The sequence below is a fragment of the Trichosurus vulpecula genome, chromosome 2 (assembly GCF_011100635.1).
Source record: "Trichosurus vulpecula isolate mTriVul1 chromosome 2, mTriVul1.pri, whole genome shotgun sequence".
Taxonomy (NCBI): domain Eukaryota; kingdom Metazoa; phylum Chordata; class Mammalia; order Diprotodontia; family Phalangeridae; genus Trichosurus; species Trichosurus vulpecula.
The window spans coordinates 360,572,624-360,595,669 of NC_050574.1; positions in this window are offsets into that span (position 1 = coordinate 360,572,624).

Genomic DNA, 23,046 nt, shown 5'->3' on the forward strand with positions numbered 1-23,046 from the left:
CTTTTTCCCTTGAAAGAAGTACCTGTCTCACCTAGTAAAACAATTAGAGTACATGTTCCCTTCTCCATTTTGATTCTCACTCAAGTTAAAGAGAAACTGGGGAGATACTCAGAAGACCCCACTAAGTTTACTGAGGGTTTTAGGGATCTGTCCCTATAATTAGAGCTTTCTTGGGGTGATTAGCATATCTGCTTCTCCACCTGTTGTACCACTGAGGAAAAGAGGAGAATCTGGGAACAAGCCAAAAAAGTTGGGGATCACTTGGCTAGCCACAAAATATCCCCCAGCAGCAGCTGCTGTTCCCACTAGTGACCCAGGATGGGATTATCAAAAGAGTGAAGATAGGGGAAAGAAAGATCATATGGAAATTTGCCTGTTAGAAAGCCTGAGAACCATATTTCAAAAGCAAATAAATTTTTAAAAAAATAGGGAAATCACTCAGGGAGATAAGCAAAACCCTGGCCTTTTTCAAGACCCACTAGTAGAAGCTATTAAAAAGGTATACAAATTTGGATCCTGACTCTATTGAAGGGGTGGCAATCTTTAGCATGTATTTCATTAATCAGTCTGCCCCAGATATTAGGAGGAAACTGCAGAAATCGGCAATGCAACCCCAAACACCTCAGGCCCAATTACCAGAGAAGGCCTTTGGAGTCTAACAACAGAATGATAGCTTTAGCAGAAGAGAATACAGGGAAAAGGCTAGAGACAGAGCATTGACATACCCTTCCCCTGCCTACTTGAGGATATATTGTTTGAACAATCCTTTCTTATGCTTTCCTCTTTCCCTTCACCTTTGTTGGGAAGGGAGCTGCTGGTGAAATTGGGTAGCTAATTTTCTCCAGTTCAGAGTATCCTGAAAGCAGGGGCCACCAGTGGCTGGCTAGCCACAGGCTCTTCAAATGTCAAGTCTTGCTCTTAGATGACACTGAACTAATTTTTTTGGGTGTGCCACACACTCCAGAACCGCAAAGCAGTGTGTTACACAGAACAAGTGGTTAGGAAAGCTAGGTACAAAAGTCTCCACTGCACCATAAAGGCCAAACCACTGCCCCCTGGGAAGAATGCCCAGAAGGCAGAATTAATAGCACCCACCAGAGCCCTAGAGCTGCAGGAAAATAAAAGAGAAAATGTTTTCATTGACTCGAAGTATGCTTCTGGTGTTCTACATGCCCATGGAGCAATTCAGAAAGAAAGGGGATATCTGAGAGCAAAAATCTTCCCTATCAAACATACCTTTTCCTTTTATGTTTTGGCCTTGACATAGTCATCTCTAATTCCCTCCATGGAAATTGTCCTTTCTCTATACTTCTATACTGTCTATTTGGTCCTTGTTGGTTTAACCTCTTTGCCAGGTTTATCTCCTCCAGGGTGAGACCATCAACTTTCAGATGACTTCTCAGGCTATGTACCCCTTGAATGGGACCTATCAAGGCAGGGACAGTTCTATACCCCTTGCCAGCAGGAAGCAGTTTCAGAAGCCAAGACCTTCACCCCTTATCCCAAAGGAATTTGAGACCCATTTGATTGAGGGGGAAATGATGAAGTGCAGCTCTGGTAACCCCCTTGAACTCCACCTTGAATTTTCCCACTTGATTTTTCCCACTTGATTTGGCCTTTCATGCCCAAATAGCCTAGCCTTGCCCACCATTTTCTGCTTTCCTCCAGATTGCCTCCTGGTCATTTCCCACCCTTGATCCTATCAAAAAATCTATACTCAATTCTGTTACCCGGGCCCTCCATTATCTATCATTTCCAGGTAGCCTTCAGCTATTTCCCACCCTTAATTCTATTTCTGGAGTCTGGCCTCACCCCAGTCCCCCTAGTTCCATTAATATCCTCCCTAATCCCCTCTTCAAATCACCCCAAATGACTTAACCACGCTAGATGCCTCCCACAACCTTTCAGTATATAAGACCCACCTTGCCTCCATGGAGAGATTCATATTCAATTACTTCAGATTCAGTCTGATCTGCTTGTCAATACAAGCATCGCAAATACTCAGATTAAGACTCTTTAGAGTATACCCAATATGGTGAATCTTTAATAAACTTTGTTTTTCTTTGGCTGTAAAAAAAAAAAGGAGAATTGGCCAATTGGAAAAGGAGGTCCAAAAGCTTGTTAATGAGAACAGTTCCTTAAAATTAGAATGGAGCAAATGGAAGCTAATGACTTTATGAGAAATGAAGAAATTATAAAACAGAACCAAAAGAATGGAAAAAACAGAAGACAATGTGAAATATCTCACTAGAAAAACTACTGACCTCGACCATAGACTCAAGAGAAATGATTTAAAAATTATTGGACTATTTGAAAGACATGATCAAAAAAAGAGCCTAGACATCATCTTTCAAGAAATTTTAAAGGAAAACTGCCCTGATATTCTAGAACCAGAGGGGAAAATAGAAGTGGAAAGAATCCACTCATTGCCTCTTGAAAGAGATCCCAAAAGGAAAACTCTTAAGAATATTGTAGGCAAATTCCAGAGTTCCCAGGTCTAGGAGAAAATATTGCAAGCATCCAAAGAGAAACAATTTGAGTACTGTGGAAACAAAATCAGGATAACACAAGACCTAGCAGCTTATACATTAAGGTATCCAAGGGCTTGGAATATGATATTCCAGAGGTCAAAGGAGCTAGGATTAGAACCAAGAATCACCTATCCAGCAAAACTGAACATAATACTTCAAGAGAAAAAAATGGGCTTTCAGGGGAGGACTTTCAAGCATTCTTGATGAAAAGATCAGTGCTGAATAGAAAATTTGACTTTCAAACACAAGAATCAAGAGAAGCATGAAGAGGTAAACAAGAAACAGAAATCATAAGGGACTTGTTAAAGCTGAACTGTTTACATTTCTACATGGAAAGATGATATTTGTAACTCCTGAGACCTTTCTCAGTATTAGGGTAGTTGAAGGGAATACACGCACACACAAATGTATGTATATGTGTGTGTGTGTGTGTGTGTGTGTGTGTGTGTGTGTGTATGTATGTATATTTGGAGAGCAAGGAATAGTTTACCTGTCACATTTATGGAGAAGCGAAGAATTTATGTCCAAACAAGAGATAGCATTATGAAATGCAAAACGGATAATTTTCATTATTAAATTGAAAAGTTTTCATACTAACAAAGCCAATGCTACCAAGATTAGGAGGGAAGCAGAAAACTGGGAAAGAATTTTTACAATTAGTGTCTCTGATAAAGGCCTCATTTAAAAATATATAGAAAACTGAGTCAAACTTACAAGAACACAAGTCATCCCCCAAATGATAAATGGTCAAAGGGTATGAATAGGTAGTTTTCAGAGGAAGAAATTAAAGCAATCTATAGTCATATTAAAAATGCTCTAAATCACTATTGATTAGAGAAATGCAAATCAAAACAACTGTTAGGTACCACATGTCTCCTGTCAATTTGGTTAACATGATAAAACAGAAAAATTATAAATACTGAAGAAAATGTGGGAAAATTGGAACACTATTGCATTGTTGATGGAAACGTGACTTGATGCAACCATTCTAGAGAACAATTTGGAACTATGCCCAAATAGTTATAAAAATGTGCATACCCTTTGACCCAGCAATACCATTCCTCAAGCTATATCCCAAAGACATAATACAAGTGGGAAAAAGACCCATATGCACAAAAATATTTATAGCAGTTCTTTTTGTGGGGGCAAAGAATTGGAAAGCAAGGGGATGCCCATCAGTTGGTGAATGGCTCAACAAGTTGTGGCATGCCAATGTAATGGTATACTATTGTGCTATAAGAAATGAGGAGCAGACAGACCTCATAATAACCTGGAAAGACTTACATGATCTGGTGCTGAGTGAGGGGAACAGAATCAGGAGAACAATATACACAATTACAGATACGAAGGTTCTAAGACAGCTCCAAAAACTCATGATGGAAAAATCTATTCACATCCAGAGAAAGAATTATTGAGTCTGGATGCAGATTGAGGCACACTATGTGCTCCTTTTTTCTTCCTTTTTGGTTTTATTTCTTCTTTCTCATGGTTCATTCCATTGGTTATAATTCTTATTTACAACTTGACTATTGTGTAAATAAGTTTAATGTGAAGGTATATGTAGAACCTTTGTTGGATTACATGCAATCTTGCGGGGGTGTGGGAGGGAGAGGGAGAAAATTTGGAACTCAAAAACTTGTGGAACTAAGTGTTATAAACTAAAAATTAAAAAAAAATAAATAAAAAACAACTTGTGATGTACGAATGCAATGGAATACTATTGTGCTATAAGAAATGAGGAGCAGATAGACCTCATAATAACCTGGAAATACTTACATGATCTGATGCTGAATAAGGGAAGAACATTATATGCGATTACAGACACACGGTATCTGTGATGACTAACTTTGATAGATTTGGCTCTTCTCAGAAATGCAAGGTTCTAAGACAGTTCCAAATGAGTCATGATGAAAAAAGCTATCCACATCCAGAGAAAGAATTATGGATTCTGAATGCATATTGAAGCAAACTATTCTCTCTCTCTTTCTCTCTCTCTCTCTCTCTCTCTCTCTCTCTCTCTCTCTCTCTCTCTCTTTCTTTCTCTCTCCATCTTTTGGTTTTGTTTCTTCTTTCTCATGGCTATTGGTTATAATTCTTCTTTACAACTTGAGTATTGTGAAAATAAGTTTAATATTAAGGTATATGTAGAACCTTTATTGGATTATATGCCATCTCAGGGGGAAGGCAGGAGGGGAGGGAGGGGGAGAAAATTTGGAACTCAAAAAATTGTGGAACTGAGTATTGTCAACTAAAAATAAAATAATAATAATAAATTAAAAAAGAAGTCCATGACATAAAAAAAAGTTAAGAAGCCTTACCTAAGACTGTCCTCCCTCTGGTCATTTAGTTAAACTGTTCCCTAATCCTGGAAAACTTTCCTTCCCTATCTAAGGTGCTAGCTGGCACAGCGGATGGAGCACTAAGCCTGGAGTTAGGCAGACCTGCTATAACAGTAAGGCAAGATTCATGACCTCGAGGATGACCACAACCATGCCTGAATGGTTTGAAATCTCGAAGTATAAGAAATTCTCTAGGTAGAAGGAAGAGGAAGTATAACATTTATTTAGACATGAGAGAATCCAATCCCAGGACCAGTAATTCCAATTCCATATAGTAGCAATAATATTCCAAAGCCATTAAGCCCACCTCAGTGTAAACTGTCAAACTGACAGGAAACTATAACACAATGTTACAGCAAGGAGCCAAGTCATCCTGTAACTTTCTCCCTTGCTAGGACCATCCTGTAAACAATCACTCAGGAATCCTAACTCTCTGCTCAGCACTGTCTTTTGTAGCTCTGTCAACTCTGAGTTCCTGCTTCTCCTCCTTGGTCTGAATTCTGATTCCTGTACATCTCCCTGCTTCAGTGTCCTCTTGATGTCTGCTTCTAAATCCTGCCACTCTCAGTTCCACTTCTCTGCTGCTTTCAGTTCTGGGCTCTCTTTTTATACAGTCCTAGCTGATATCTGATTGACTAGAACTCAGTGCATATACCATTGACTCTGGTCAGAGCAATTTCCCTTAAGGCCCTGAGGGCTTCATGCCCACATTGGCTTAAGGAGCAAAAGGGTGTGGGCCTAGAGCCTCACACCTAGTTAGGGGAAGGGTGTGGGCCTACCTCTAATCAGGCCTCCCTTTGTTGGCCCCACATGATGCCTATTCAATGGGCCAGAAAGATCTTTCACTTACTGATTGGCCTTACATCTGTGTTCAAATTCAGCCTTACACATGAACTAGCTATGTGAACCTGAGCAAATCATTTGACCTCTTTTTGGTTCAGTTTCCTTACCTATAAAATCTGGATAATGATAGCACCCAGGGTAGTTGTGAGGACAAAATTAGATAATACTTGTAAATAAAGTCCTTTCTGAACCTTAAAAAAATAAAATTAATTAATTAATTAAAAAATATTGTTCCTCATAAATAGAATAGACAATTACTACATTGTAAGAAATGATGAAAACACATAACCAATGCAGAGTAAACAAAACAGAGCCAAGGAAACAATATGGATGACTGAAAATGTTAGAGAGAATGTCTGGAAATTGCAACACTAATTCACTGTTGGTGGAGTTATGAAATGATCCACCCATTCTGGAGAGCAATTTGGAACTATGTCCAAAGGGCAACCAAATCGTACACCCTATGATCGAGCAATACCATTACTAGGTCTGATTCTTAAACACATCATAAAAAAGGGAAAAAGGACCTATATGTGTGAAAATATTTATAGCAACCCTATTCATCGTGGCAAAATAATGGAAACTGAGGGCATATCTATCAATTGGGGAATTGCTGAACAAGCTGTGGTATATGAATGTAATGTGATACTATTGTGAAATATGAAATGATGATAAAAGTGCAGATTTCAGACAAACATAGAAAAATTTGTATGAACTGATCCAAAATGAAATGAGCAGAAGCAGGAAATCATTGTATACTGTATCAGAAACATTGTGTGATGATCAACTATGAATGACTCAACTCTTCTCAGAAACAAAATGATGCGAGGCAAGTGCAAAGGACTTATGAAAGCAAAGGCTATCCACATCCAGGTAAAGAACTTATGGGCTCTAAATACAGATCAAAGCATACTTTTTTGACTTACTTTACTCTTCTTTGCATTTTTTCCCTTTTGATCTATCTCTTCTTTCACAACTGTGACAGATATGGAAATATGTTTTATATGATAGCACATGTATAACCTATATCAAATTGCTTACCATTTTAGAAAGAGGGGAAGGAAGTAAGGAAGGGAGAAAATTTTTGAACTTGAAATCTTGTAAGAATAAAAAATAAAAATAGTTTTGACATGTAATTGGGAAAAAATACTATTAAAAAAGATGACACCATGGAACACATCAACAAAAATACATACGTTACAAAATTATAAAGAACAACTATGACTCAAAAGAAGAGATATGAAAAGATACCCCTACTCCACCCTTTTGTAGAAATATGAAGTCCATAATATTGTACATTTTACATATTCTCAGACTTTTAAAGTGTTTTTATTGGTTAGTTATCCCATTTTTTCTCAAAATTACCATTTGTTTTATATGATGGTTCTCTGGGTAAGGAATAGGAAAGCATACTGGGGAAAATTATCATACAAAAAACAAGAGCAGAGCGAAGATGGTGGAGAAAAGCAGGGAATTGTTTGGACTTTCACACAAACCCATCCAAAATACCTGTAGAAATATGACATTAAAGCAATTCTAGAGTGGTTGAACCCACAAAATGACAGAGTAAAAGAAATTTCCACCCCAAGAAAACCTGGAAAGTCTATAGGAAAGGTCTGTTGCACCAGACTGAGAGAAGAGCACAGTCCAGCACAGGCCACACTGGCACAGACAGGGTCAGAGCAGCCATCTGGGGACTGAATCACTGGCATCTGTGGTAGTTTCCAGAATTCTCAACCCACAAATATCAAAGATAACTTAGAAGGTCAGTAGGAAAGGTCTTTCAGGCCTAGGTGAGAGAGAAGCAAGGTCTGGCCCTGGCCACAGCCTCAGGGAGGTGGTGGTGGCTGTGGCAATTGCTGCTTCTGGAACTCTTGGCCCACACAGATGGTGGGGGGATCCAGTGCCTGATCAGAAGTGGATTGCAGGGATCTCTTTGGTGGCACTGAGGAAGGGTTCTCTTGTTTTGCCTGTGCTTGGATCTGGGTCACAATCTTGGGTAGTAGTCCTGGGGTGAGGAAGAGTGCTGACATTGTGGAGCTTATGGTGACTCTGGAAAGGGAATCCTTCTCCAAGTTCCATGATAAAAAAGAGTGCTTGTGCTTACTCACAACCCAGAGCATAGACCAGGAGAGGAGTAAACACCTCTCCTTTCATCATATAATCTCGGAAGAACTGAAAATTTACAGATCCCTTAAAATATCTCTTTGAGAACAGCTGCACAAAAGCCCTGAAGCTTGGGACAGTACACCCTCCACACTGGAAACAGAGACCTACCTTAACAAAGAGCTAAAAAGTCAAGTAGTTGGCTGGGAAAATGAGCAAACAGCATTAAAAAACCTCAGACTATAGAATCTTACTTTGGTGACAAGGAAGATCAAAACATACAACCAGAAGAAGACAAGAAAAATCAAATCTCCTACATCCAAAGCCTCCAAGAAAAAAAAAAATGAATTGATTGTGGGCTGTGGAAGAGCTGAAAAAGTATTTTGAAAATCAAGTAAGGGAAATAGAGGAAAAATTGGGAAGAGAAATGAGAGTGATGTAAGAAAATCATGAAAAAAGGAGTCAACAGCTTGCTAAAGGAGATACAATAAATGCTGAAGAAAATAGCACTTTAATTAATAGACTAATCTAAATGTCAAAAGAGGTACAAAAAGGCAATGAGGAGAAGCACACTTTAAAAAGCAGAATTGGTCAAAAGGAAAAGGAGGTCCAAAAGCTCACTGAAGATAATATTTCCTTAAAAACTAGAATGGACCAAATGGAAGTTAATGGCTTTATGAGGAATCAAGAATTTATAAAACAAAACCAAAAGAATAAAAAAAAAATAGAAGATAATGTGAAATATCTCATTGGAAAAACAGCTGCCCTGGAAAACATATCCAGGAGACATAGATGTAAAAATTATTGGACTATCTGAAAGTCATGATCAAAAAAGAGCCTAGACATCATCTTTCATGAAATTGTCAAGGAAAACTACCCTAATACGCTAGAACCAGAGGGGAAAATAGATTTTGAAAGAATCCACTGATCACTTCCTGAAAAAGATCCCAAAAAGGAAACTCTTAGGAATATTGTAGCCAAATTCCAGAGTTCCTAGGTCAAGGAGAAGATACTGTAAGCAGAAAGAAAGAAAAAAATTCAAGTATTATGGAAATACAATCATGATAACACAAGATTTAGAAGTTTGTACATTAAGGGATCAAAGGGTTTGGAATACGATATTATGGAGATCAGAGGAGGTAGGATTAAAACCAAGAGTCACCTACCCAGCACAACTGAGCATAATACTTCAGGGGAAAAAGGATATGCAATGAAATAGAGGACTTTCAAGCATTCCTGATGAAAAGACAAGGGCTGAATAGAAAATTTGACTTTCAGATACAAGAATCAAGAGAAGCATGAAGAGGTAAAGAGGAAAGGGAAATTGTAAGGGACTTGTAAAAGTTGAACTGTTTACATTCCTACATGGAAAGATGATATTTGTAACTCATGAGACCTCTCTCAGTATTAGGATAGTTGAAGGTAATATGTGTGTGTGTGTGTGTGTGTGTGTGTGTGTGTTTACACACAGAGGGCACAGGGTGAATTGAACAGGAAAGGATAATAACTAAAAATAAAACTAAGGGGTGAAAAAGGAATGTACTAGGAGAAGGAAAAGAGAGAGGTAGAATGGGGTAAATTGTTTCACATAAAAGAGGCAAGAAAAAACTTTTACAATGGAGGGGTCGAAATGGGAGGTGAGAGGGAATTAGTGAACCTTACTATAATCAGATTTGGCTTAAGAAGGGAATAACACATACTTAATTGGGCATGGAAATCTATTGTACCCTACAGGAAAGTGGGGGGGAAGAAGATAAGAGGTAGGGTAATGATAGAAGGGAGAACAAATGGGAGGAGGTGGTAATGAGAAGCATACACATTTGAGGAGGGACAAAGTCAAAGGTGAGAAAAGAACAAATGGGGGGGTGGGATAGGATGGTGGGCAATATAGTTAGCCTTTCACAACATGACAGTTATTGAAGTGTTTTGCATCACTACACATATATAGCCTATATCAAATCATTTATCTTCTCAATGAGGGTAGGTGGGGAGGGAGGATGGGAGAGAATATGGGACTCAAAGTTTTAAAAATGAATTTTGAGAATTATTTTTACATGCAACTGGGAAATAAGATATACAAGCAATAGTGTATAAAAATCTATCTTGCCCTACAGGAAAATAGAAGGGAAGGAGAAAAGAGAAGGGGGGATGTGATAGAAGAGAGGGCAGATTGAGAAAAGGAGTAATCATAATGCATGCTGCTCTTGGGGTGAGTGGAGGGGAGAGATGAGGGAGAAAATTTGGAACTCAAAATCTTGTGGAAGTGAATGTCAAAAATTAAAAATATATTGTTTAGTATAAAAAAATTAAAAATAAATAAAAAAACAAGAAAAATCAAAAACATATTTGTGATTCAGATTTTTTTTTTCATATGGCTATTGATAGCTTAGATTTCTTTTTCTAAAAACTTCCTAGTCATATCTTTTGACCATGTGAGAATTGGTGAATGGCTCTTACTGTTACAAATATGAATCAGTCTCATGTACCTTGGAAATGAGAACTTTATTATAGAAAATTGCTTCAAACCTGTTGTTATTTTTTAAATTTTTTCCATCAGTAACCGGTTTCCTTTCTAATTTTAGCTTCATTAGGTTTTATCTTTCTGCAAAAGTGTTAAAAAAAAAGGTGATCAAGTTTTTTTTCCCATTTTTCTTCTCTGATTATTCTATAACTTAAAATGAAATTTGCAAAAGGAAGTCCCCAATAGAAGAAGGGGAGCACAGGGTGGAAAGAAAAGTTAGCTAAAATAGGATGTCGAAGCCTAAGGAATATGAAGCATTCATCATTCTTAAAAAAGGAATTTATAAAATCAATACTTGGAGAAGGAAGAGGAAGAGTGAGGCATCGATCGTGATAAGCTTAAGTCTTTTGAAAGGGTCCATTTAACTCCCAGAAGGCCTATATAAAATAATGAGGAATGAAGTCCTTATAACCAAGAGAATAATTTACACCTTAAAAACAACATTGTAAAAACAGTATAATTTTAAATATTTTCCTTACTTGTTTTGCGTTGTTATTTTTTAAGAAGTAATCAGCACTCTTAATGATGTTAATTCAATCTCATTCCATTTCCAATAAAATAGAACACAGGAGATTATGTAAAATACCCTTAACAGATCTGGTTCATTGAACCTTAGAAATAGCTAATGACTTCTTGTTGGTATTTTCAGGATTAAAGAACTTTGATTTAGGGAGTAGCAACTCATATCAGTATAAGAATAGAATGACTGTTTACCACCTTCCCCTTACTATCACTCTAAGCCTGGGTTGTGGGTCCCATGTGAGCTAAGTGGCAGAGATCTCATTCTAAATTGCAGGTTTAAGCTTATTCATTGTCCTGTTTGAATTGTTCCCTGAGTGTATTACTGCTAATCTGTCACAGTGACTTGCCTGATATTTTGACAACCAAAATTGCAAAGAAAACATAGTTAAGTATAACTCACACCTGGTCTGAAATGCATTTTGCTGCCATGGATGCAGGCAGACAGATTTCTTTCCAGATGGAATGGAGTATTTATCAGTACCCAGACATGTCAATGTCCAGGTGTTACAGCACAATAGCAAGAACAAACTTTCTTTTAATATTCATGCCATTAATCCACTTTAATAGTTTGCTTTTGTTTTGAAAGTTCAACATGGATGTTCATACAACTTTCCAAGTATCTTTTTTTTCCTTGATGATCATTTTATTATGTCATTGGGTAAAATAACATTTCCCTATATGTTATGATTTTAATCTAACCTTAATTAATGAACTGACCCAAGTAGAAATTATTCTACTAATTTTCTCTGAATTTCAAAGATACTTTAGTTCTATAATATAAATATCTCAAAAGTGCTTTCTAATGAACACAGATTTCTCTCTATTCTGCTTAAGAAAAATAAGAGGCAATGTGACATTTGAATTTCATTATCTCTCTTTCTAAATGTTGACACTTGGTGGTTTCTGAATGTTACTCAACGATCATCTGGTCCAAATCTTTCTTTGTAAGAGAATTGAGACCTGTGGAAATGAAATAAACTACCCAAGGTTACATGTGTAGCAAAATTGGGATTAGAACACAAGTTCTTTGACTCCAACCAAATAATATGATTTCTGAGACAACATCAGTAAGTCATCATTGTTGTTTTGTTTGTCTTTTTGTTTTGATTCTTTGTATTCCCAAGATAGCTCACCACATTTATGCCTACACATTGCCTATAAAAGAAAGACTACACCCCTTAACCTGTTATTAAAGGCCCGCCATAATTATTCCTAAGCTAACTTTTCAGCTGTATCTCACATTGTTTCTCACAATGTTTTCTCTACTCTCAATGAGCTGAAGTAACCCTTGCTGCCTGGCCTAAAAAAGCTTCCTGTCTTTTCTACCTTTGCACATTTACTCTATTAATACATCTGAAGGTTGTATATGATTATGTGGCGGCCCCACATTGACTCATATTTATCACTCTACAAAAATGCTTCAGTCGCTTTCATATGTATTACCACCTTTCCCCAACTCCTACATTCAGTATAATGTAGTGGATTTTTTTTAATCCAAGTGTAGAATTTTAATTTATCCCTATAAAATTTCATCTTGATAGATTCAGCTTAACATTTAAGTCTTTCAAGATCTTTCTGATTGTTGGTATAATCAGCTAAAATATTAAGTGTTTGACACTCTAATATTTTCCATATGTACACATTTGTTAAGCAAGTCATTTATAGTTTCATACAAGATATTGATAAATTTTATTAAATAAGGCTAAGCAATGAATAGAATCCATCAAAAAGAAACCTCATTTAGTACAATACTGTTTGGATATAAGTATTTACTCTGTTAAACTTACCTAATTGCACAATTGTAGAGTCCATATGGTTTTATCTTACACACAAAGACATCACAAAATTCTTAGTCCAATCTCTCTGAGATAAATAAAAAAATATGTTGTTGGCATGCTTTTTGTCTCCTAGTCTAGCAACCTCTTCAGAAAGTATATAAAATCTCTAGGGTGTTAGGTGGGGGAGGGAGAGGGAACAAAAAAATATACAAGATAACTTCATTATGTATTTAAAAGGAAGAGCAAGTTGTACATAATAGATTTGCAGTTTCATGTAAAATAATGTTTTTTTCTATTCTACTGTGTAATGGAAATGCTTGTCTTTTTTCTTAAATTCAGAATAAAATAATTTATTTTTTTAAAAGAAAGTATATGAAATTAATTTGCCACAATCTTGTACTTAGGGAAATCATACTTTTCTTCTATCCTATTGCTACATTTTCTAAGTATTAAAAATCTGTTTAATCATATACTCAAGGATTTTTTTTCTGAGAATGAAATTATGTTCTTAAAGTTCCTCGAATCAACCTTTTTTCTACCCTGGAAAACCTTTTTGAAAACCAAAACACCTACTAGTAGAATTATAATGTCTCAAGAGTTGAAAGGAAGTTCAGAGAGAATATAATCCACCCAATATGTAAATAAGAATATTTTCTCCAATTGAGTTTGGCAAATATTTATAAATTCTTTTCTGAGAAGGGGTCATCTAGCTTCTGCTCAAAGACCCCCAGTGAAGTGAAGACCATGACTTTCTAAAGCAGTCTATCATAAATGGTTTCTAACAACTCTTTCAACTATAAGTCCTATGATCTTTGAAGAATAATGGAGACTGGATAGATAGAAAATGCATAGGCAGCATTAAGAGACACAGTACATAGCATGATGATTGTGATAGTCATGTTGCAACCTGCTCTTATAAAATCACAAGTATGATGTTCCTTTGGATAGTTCTAATATTTAGGAAGTTTTTCCTTGCCATTAAGCTGAAACATGTTTATTTGCAACTTGTACTTATGGCTGCTATTTCTGCATCCTAGGAACAATCATGACAAGTCTAATGTTTTTGACATGACAGCCATTCAAATAGTTTTTCTTTACTTTTCTGAAATAAATATCCCCAGTTCATTCAACTGACATGATTTATAAGTCATTTACATCCTTGTCCACCTCCATTGGCCTTGTTCTACTTTGTCAAAATCCTCCCTAAATGTACCACCTGAAGCCAAACACAATAATAAAAATAAAACAACAACCATCTGTTTTCATAAATAAACTTAAATAAACTTCCTCTTATTCCCCAACACTGAACTGTAGAAGTTAAGTGTTTTGCCCACATTTACAATCTGGCCTTAGATGAATATGGTTCTCCTTGACTGCAGGTATATGTGAACTGACATGAGCAAAGTACAGTGAGACTATTACAGTCTACATCTTGCATATTTATTTATTTTTGCTGCTTAAATATCTTCTGGAATGTTTACTATTCTCCAGTATTCTTATCCTAGATTTTAGAACTCAAAGAGACCTTAGAGATCATCTAGTCCAAATCCTCATTTATAGATCAGAAAACTGGCATCCATAGAATTTAAATAAATTCCTCAAGTTTGCATACATATTAAGCAGCAAATGGGAACTAGAACTAAAATTCTCTGGCTCCAAACAAATAATATGATTTTTGAGATAGCATCTACAATGGTCACTGTTGTTGTTTTGCCTATTTTTTTCAATTTTCAGTACCTGAGATAGCTCACCTCATTAAGGTCCAAATCCATGAATTCATTTATAACAACTAAATGTTGGTTTTTGTTGTTTGTTTATTTTTTCTATCTTCTCTCTCACAGTTATATTCAGGACTAAAGGAGATGGTATTGACAGCAATTTGTAAAAGGTAAAGTGCTATATAAACTGAATTGTTACTATAGTTACTATCAAGATTTATTATTGTTGCCATTTACCTTAAAGCTCAATTTCATCTTTTAAAGAAAAAAATCATGTATCTTTGTCTTGATGTAACCTATATTTCCCAAAAATCATCCAAATAATTCTCATGAAATAGTTAAGCCAAACCGCCTACTGGCAGGATTGTATATGCTGTCTGCCACATTTGTATTTTATTGATTCCTAATAGAAAAGAAAGATGCAAAGCTTCAACTAGCTGAAACAGTATCTGGGGCAAATTCAATGAGCAGGTGAGTGTGGGAGAATAACAGGAGGGAAGTTTTCAAAGAATAGGTTCAGGAGAATAGGTGGGGTAATGCAGAGGACAGTTTCACCACAGGTACTAAAATGCAGGGAGAGAGTAGGGGCTCCCCTTCACACTCCCCAGCAGAGATTGTGTTGGGAGGCAGATCTGAGGACATGGGCTCATGGTGAGGGGATCCTCAAACAGGAAGAAAGGGATAAGTATGTCCCATGCCTCCACAGGGCAATGAGGCATAGAAATTGCCATGGGGGACTACACATGGAAGCCTATCTCTTCAGGAGGAAGAAGTCCCAGAATCACATTGACTGCGTGGATAGTAGTGTTTCTGAAAGGATGTATCCTTTAACTTTAAAAAGTATAGAAATAAATTTGACCATTTTTTTATGCTCAGATTGCATTGCTGCTTTGTATTCATTACTTACTTTGTTTTAATCAGTATGCATATTGTTCTTTTGGATTTTTTTCACTATCACTTCATACAAGTCTTCCCATATTTTTCAAAATTCTTCACATTCATCATTCTTTATGATTCCACTATTTTCATGTACTATAATTTATTTAGACATTTTCCAACCATTGAGAACATACTTTATTTCTAGCTTCTTATCATTGCAAATAATGCTGCTATGAATATTTTTTCCACTATGACTCTTCACTTGGACTAAATAATCTCCCTAGGGAATAGTGCTAGTAGAGAAGTCTCTGGCTCAAAGTGCTTAAACTTTTCTTGAATAACTCCAAATTGCTTTACAAAATGGTTGAACCAAATCATACCTTCACCAAAGTGATTTGGTATGTCTATCCCAAAGCGTCTACTGATTGGGTGCTTAGACTCTACCCCTAGGACCATATCTTTCCCCAGCCCAAAGATGCTATCTTTCAGCAATAACTCATGAGTAGGCCTGCGTGAGGCTAACCACCCTTCCCTGTTACAAGAACAAGCTGACCTCTGTAGAATTTCTCTTGTATAAACAAGACTATATTGTACCAGCAGAACTATCATGTACTGATTCACACCGTTACCATATACATTCCAGAGGTCAAACTATAGACATCAACTTTCAAGGCTATCTTGTTATAGACATAGCAGACCAAAAAACATACCCCTGAGAAACCCCTCCCCAGCCTGACAGGGTTTCCTGTAGTGAATGAGGCCAGTACCCAAGGTACGGAAACTGTGTGTTCCTTTAAAAGCTGAACACTTCTTGATTCTGCCCCTCACCAAATTAACATACTTGGCATACCATTCACTGAACTTTTAATATATAAGCTTTAGCATCACTCCTATTAGGTTGCAAATTCCCTAAAAAGCTCTGCTCACTTTAGTAACATTACAATAAACTTTTGCCACTTGACTAGAAGACAGATTGAGTTCCAGTCAACATGTTAGGAGTTTTCTTCTAGAACTTTTAACATTGTATCGATACCAATCATGTATGGGCTGAATTTTTTTTAATTGAATACAACATTACAAGAAATAGTATACTTAGCTACTAAGACATTTTAATATAAAAAACATCATGTAGATATGTTTGTCATCACAGAGATTGTCATCACAAAAAAATTTTAAAAATGCATGTTAAATTCCAAAATATATTAAATTTCAAAATTTCAATAGCACTTCTTTCACAATCAAAAGGAAAAAACTATGGGTTTGAAATATTGGAAATTATAATAATCCAGAACTGTTGTGCAATCTTGAGAAATTACAGAACAGAATTTTGTCGTTGTCATTGAGTCATTTGTAAGTTTTGTCCAACTGTTTGTGACCCCCTTTTGGAGTTTTCTTGGCAAAGATGCTGGAGTGTTTTACCGTTTCCTTCTCCAGATCCTTTTACCCAGATGAGGAACTCAGACAAATGAAGTTGATTTTTACCTCATGAAGATGAATCTTCCTGACTCCTGGCCTGACACTCTATTTACTATGCTACCTAGCTGTCCTAGCAGACAGAGTAGTATGTTACAAAATATAAATTAACAAGATTTTACAAACTAAAACTAATGCAACTAAGATTAGATAGAAAACAGAAAGCTGGGGAACAAATTTTACTCCAGTGTTTCTGATAAAGGCCTCATTTTTCAAATATATAGAGACCTGAGTCAAATTTATAAAAATTCAAGTCATTCCCCAATTGATAAATGGTCAAAGGGTATGAACAGGCAGGTTTCAGATGAAGAAATCAAGCTATCTATAGCCATATGAAAAAATACTCTAAATTACTATTGATTAGAGAAATTCAAATTAAGATAACCACCTCATACCTACCAAACTGACAGAAAAATAAAATAATATATGTTGGAAAAGATGTGGAAAATTGATACACCAATGCATTATTGGTGGAGCTGTAAACTGTTTTAAACATTCTAGTGAGCCATTTGTCATTATGATCATATCCTTTGATCTAGTAATACCACTTCCCCCCTAAAATGGGGGGAACGACCTACATATATAAAAAGTATTTATTACAGCTTCTTTTCAGTTGACTTCAAGGTTAAGGTGACCATTCTCATTGCTCTCTACCTATACCCTTTAACGCAACTCTTCTAATCTCTTCCAGGAATTTGGTCACTCCTTTTTGCCATTTTCAAAGAATATTTTCCGGTTGCTTACCCATAGCCAGGACTCAATCTTTAAAAAATTCTCTACTTGAAACTCTCATCTCCTCAATCTATGCTCCCACATTGTATCTCTACTCTCTTTACTTCACTTCTCAAATCCTACCTATACTCATATCTACTTCTTTACTACCTGCTCACTTCTCATCTCTTTAAAAAATGACACTAGATCCAACCATTCATAAGAAATTGCTACATCAAGGGTTATAAATGATCCCTTCATTTCAAAATATAATGGCTTTTTTTAATCAATCCTCCTCATCCTTGATATTTCTCTTGCTTGTAATCCTTATTATCACTTCCTTGTCCTGGATGTTCTCCTCTCCCTTGGGTACTAAGACTATACTCTTCCAGTTTTGCTCATATCCCCTCATTTTGCTGTATCATCCTAGATCATTGTGCAACTCTTGACTCCTAAGCATGATCATTCCTCTGAGCATAGTCCTTGGTCTTATTCTTTTCTTTGATTATATTTTCTTCTCTGGTGTTCTCATTATAACTTATGCAGGTCATGCTTTATCTCATGCACATAATTAACCTATTTAATTATTACCCTTAATTTGTCTCCTGAATGGAGCCCCACCTTATTGTTGAGGATCTCTTTGTGTGTGTTCTATCAACATCTCCAGCATCGCACTCACCCACTTTCACAACTTTGGATTTTTCTTTCATGTTTCTTTGTGGCACATAATTAACTACTTGCCAAGATTTGTAAATCTGGTCTTCATAGCAACTTTCACACTAATTCCCATCTCCTCACACTCATGATAACCACTCAAATTCAAGGACTTATCGTGCAGTTCTGGTACTATTCTAATAGTCTTCTAATTGGCCTTCCTACCAGTAATCTCTTCTTTCTCCAATCTATCTTTTACTCAGCTACCCAAATCATCTTCATAGTACATTAACAAATGTATCATTTGCTCAGAAACCTTCAATGATTGCTTCATTAATATCAAGTAATAGGTCTGTGTTTTTATTTGTTTACTCATTTTATTTGTTATTTTTTAAAAAAATCAATTAAAAAGCCTTTATTGTTCCCCTCTCCCACCTCCTCCATCAAGGGGGAAAAAAAGAAATAGCTCTTATACCAAATATATATTTGGTATATATATATATATAAAATATATATATATATATAGCCAAAGGAAACATATTCCAACATTGTTAACGAACAGATATACATGCCTGATTCTGTATAAAATCCATAACTTCTCTTTCAGGGCGGGGGGTGGAGCAGAATTCTTAATCACATATACTTTGGAATTGTAGCTGGTCTTTGAGCAGAATTCTTAAGTATTTCAAAGTTGTTTGTCTTTCCCAAGTGGTTGTTATTGTATAAATTATATTATTGGTTCTGTTCTCTTCATGTTTCATCACTTCATGCAAGTGTTCCCATATTGTTATGATGCTGTCATTCTTCTGGCACAGTAGTGTTCTTTGTTTGTTTGTTTGTTTGTTTTGGATGGGGGAAGGCAGGGAATTGGGGTTAAGTGACTTGCACAAGGTCACACAGCTGGTAAGTGTGTCAAGTGTCTGAGGCTGGATTTGAACTCAGATCCTCCTGACTCTAGGCCAGTACTCTACTCACTGTGCCACCTACCTGCCCCGACAATTGTATTCTATTCTATATATGTGCCAAAATTTGTTTAGCCATTTCCCAATTGAAAGATGCCCCTTAGTTTTCATTTAAAAAGAACTGATATAAATATTAATATATTTGTATACTCTTTTTTTATTTCTTTGGAGTAAAGGTCTGGTAATGATATCACTGGGTGAAAAGATTTGCAAAGTTTGGGAACATTTTAGGAATAATTCCAATTTGCTTTCTAGGATTTCTGGACCAATTGACAGCTCTACTTGCCACTATTATTTTACTCCTGAAATTATAGGAAAGATTCTAGTTTATCCCAATTACATACATTTCAGATACTTCATTATTAAAAATCATATTAACAAAAAGTTCATTTATTCCTATAATTTTGGCATTTGTAACAAAATATGTATTTTATCAAAAGATTATTCTGAACCCATTAATGTAATCATAAATTTTTTGAAATCATTATTTATTTAATGTTTTTAGTTTTCAGCATTATTACAAGAGTCTGAATTACAAATTTTCTCCCCATTTCTACCCTCCCCATTTCTACCCTCCCCCCTAACTCCAAGATAGCATATATTCTGATTGCCCTGTTCCCCAGTTAACCTTCCCTTCTGTCACCCACTCCCCCCCTTCCCCTTTTCCCTTACTTTCTTGTAGGGCAAGATAGACTTTTATGCCCAACTGCCTGTATATCTTACTTCCTAGATGCATGCAAAGACTTTTTTTGAACATCTGCTTTTAAAACTTTGAGTTCCAAATACTCTCCCCTCTTTCCTCCCCATCCACCCTCCCTAAGAAAGCAAACAATTCAACATAGGCCACATGTGTATCATTATGCAAAACAATTCCACAATACTCATGTTGTGAAAGACTAACTATATTTTGCTTCTTCCTATCCTATCCCCCTTTATTCAATTTTCTCCCTTGACCCTGTCACTTTTCAAAAGTGTTTGCTTTTGATTACCTCCTCCCCCTATCTGTCCTCCCTTTTATCCTCCCCCCTTTTTTATCTCTCTCCTCCTTCTTTCCTGTGGGGTAAGATACCCAATTGAGTGTGTATGTTATTCCCTCCTCAGGTCAAATCCAATGAGAGCAAGATTAACTCATTCCCCCTCACCTGCCCCCTCTTCCCTCCCAACAGAACTGCTTTTTCTTGACACTTTTATGTGAGATAATTTACCCTATTCTATCTCTCCCTTTCTCCCTCTCTCAATAAATTTCTTTCTCATCCCTTAATTTCATTTTATTTTTTTAGATATCATCCCTTCATATTTAACTCACCCTGTGCCCTATGTGTATATATATGTATATATGTATATATATATGTGTATGCATATATATATACATATACATACATACATACATACATATATATATATATATATATTCCCTTCAGCTACCTTAATACCAAGGTCTCATGAATTAGACACATCATCTTTCCATGTAGGAATGTAAACAAAACAGTTCAACTTTAGTAAGTCCCTTAGGATTTCTCTTTCGTGTTTACCTTTTCATGCTTCTCTTGATTCTTGTGTTTGAAAGTCAAATTTTCTATTCAGCTCTGGTCTTTTCACTGAGAAAGCTGGAAAGTCCTCTATTTTATTGAAAATCCATATTTTGCCTTGGAGCATAATACTGTTTTGCTGGGTAGGTGATTCTTGGCTTTAATCCTAGCTCCATTGACCTCCGGAATATTGTATTCCAAGCCCTTCAATCCCTTAATGTAGAAACTGTTATTGTGTTATCCTGATTGTGTTTCCATAGTACTCAAAATATTTCTTTCTGGCTGCTTGCAGTATTTTCTCCTTGATCTGGGGGCTCTGGAATTTGGCAACAATATTCCTGGGAGTTTTCTTTTGGGGATCTTTTTCAGGAGGTAATCAGTGGATTCTTTCAATTTCTATTTTACCCTCTGGCTCTAGAATATCAGGGCAGTTCTTCTTGATAATTTCTTGAAAGATGAGATCTAGGCTCTTTTTTTGATCATGACTTTCAGGTAGTCCAATAATTTTTAAATTATCTCTGCTGGATCTATTTTCCAGGCTATTGGTTTTTCCAATGAGATATTTCACATTGTCTTCCACTTTTTCATTCCTTTGGTTCTGTTTTATAATATCTTGATTTCTCCTAAAGTCACTAGCTTCCACTTGCTCCAATCTAATTTTTAAGGTAGTATTTTCTTCAGTGGTCTTTTGGACCTCCTTTTCCATTTGGCTAATTCTGTCTTTCAAGGCATTCTTCTCCTCACTGGCTTTTTGGAGCTCTTTTGCCATTTGAGTTAGTCTATTTTTAAGGTGTTATTTTCTTCAGTATTTTTTGGGATGTCCTTTAGCAAATCGTTGACTTGTTTTTTATGGTTTTCTCACATCACTGTATTTCTCTTCCCAGTTTTTCCTCTACTTCTCTAACTTGCTTTTCCAAATCCTTTTTGAGCCCTTCCATGGCCTGAGACCAGTTCATGTTTTTCTTGGAGGCTTTTGATGTAGTCTCTTTGACTTTGTTGACTTCTTCTGACTGTATGCTTTGGTCTTCTTTGTCACCAAACAAAGATTCAAAGTCTGAGACTGAATCTGAGTCCATTTTCACTGCCTGGCCATGTTCCCAGCCAACTACTTGACCCTGGAGTTTTTCGTTAGGGTATGACTGCTTGTCGAGTATAGAGTACTTTATCCCAAGCTTGAGTGCTTGCACTGTTATTTTCAGAGCTATTTCTTCACAGCCTGCTCTGCCACACCAGCATTCTTCCTCCCCCAAGAACCACCAAACTGGACCACGACTCAGATCTTAAGCAGGCTCTGCATTCTTGTTCTGATCCGCCACTTAATTTCTCCCACCAGGTGGTCTTGGGGCTGGAAGCAATGGCAGCTGTAGTTGTGTCCTCAGAGCTGCACCACTTCTGCTACCCTGGGGCAGTGGCCGAACTGTGAACTCCTTTCACTCTGTCCCCGCAGCTTTTCCCCCTAACCTTCTCTGTTGTCTTTGGTGTTTGTGGGTCAAGAAGTGTGGTAACTGCCACAGCTCACTGATTCAGGGTGCTAGGGCCTGTTCTGCTTGGCTCCTGATCTGGTTGGTCCATGCACAGCCCACCCTGGGCTCTGCTCCTCTTTGCTCCCAGCTCTGTGTGATAGACCTTACCCAGCCACCATCCAGGCTGTCATGTGCTGGAGCCATGCTTCCTTCTGGTATTCTGTGGGTTCTGCAGCTCTAGAATTTATTCAGAACCATTTTTATAGGTTTATGGAGGGACCTGGAGGGGAGCTCATGCAAGTCCTTGCTTTCCAGCTGCCATCTTGGCTCTACCCCAATGTAATCATAATTTTTTGCTATTATTTTGTTCTATTGTCAATTTGTTTTCCTAATATTGAAGAAACTCTGTATTACTGATATAAATCCAACTTACTTATAGTGCATAACTTTTTGTGTATGTTCCTGAGTCCTCTTTGCTAATATTTTATTTAAAATATTTTCATCAATGTTAATTAGAGATAATTATCCATCATCTTCTTTCTCTAGCTTGAATCTTTCTGGTTTAGGTATCAAAAATATATTTAAATTGGATAGAATATTTTATTTTATCATTTTCATATACAGTTTATATAGTTTGGAATCAATTATTCTTTGAAGGTATTGTATAATTTCATGTAAATCTGGTCTTGGTTTGTTTGCTTGTTTCTTTTCCTTCCAGAGTTCATCTATGGAGGTTAGATTTCTTTTCTGAGACTGGGTTATTTAATTTAATCATTTCTTGTTTTTTTTTTAATCTAGGTAGTTTATATTTTTATAAAATCATTTCCCTTAAGCTATCAGTTTCATTAGCAAATGGTTGGGCAAAATAGTTTCTAATAAATTTCTTTATTTTTCCATTCTTTGATTGTAAAGAGTCCCCCTATAATCTCTTTCTGGGCAATTGTCCAAGGTGCTCACTGTCTCTGAGCTGAGAGCTCTCAAAGTTATTGCAGCTGGTGCTGCTGTCACTACTGCATG